Source organism: Morone saxatilis, unplaced genomic scaffold, assembly GCF_004916995.1.
Source record: "Morone saxatilis isolate NCDOM2014 unplaced genomic scaffold, NCSU_SB_2.0 Contig1, whole genome shotgun sequence".
Classification (NCBI taxonomy): domain Eukaryota; kingdom Metazoa; phylum Chordata; class Actinopteri; family Moronidae; genus Morone; species Morone saxatilis.
The window spans coordinates 20,611,322-20,611,531 of NW_023339651.1; the positions used below are offsets into that span (position 1 = coordinate 20,611,322).

General features: G+C 41.0%; 1 protein-coding gene across 4 annotated transcripts in view; it reads left to right on the plus strand.

Annotated features, from left to right (window-relative positions):
* The window catches only part of sap30bp (SAP30 binding protein), a 15,881-nt gene that overhangs the window by 9,600 nt on the left and 6,071 nt on the right, over positions 1 to 210 (plus strand). The window lies entirely within an intron of this gene.

Sequence of the window (210 nt, forward strand, 5' to 3'; positions counted from 1 at the left end):
AAAAAAAACACTAAACACAAAAATCTCCTAAATACATTACATCCCAGGTGTCTGATTCTGGAATTTTCCTCTGATGTTTTGTAAGGTGAAGTGTTTATCTGTGCTCAGCTAAAAAATGGCACTTCACAAAATGATCTTCTCATGTCCAGTCAGGTTTCTGCTTGTCGACAATCCGAATGTTAACAAGCTCCCGCATTCGCACGCGCGCGC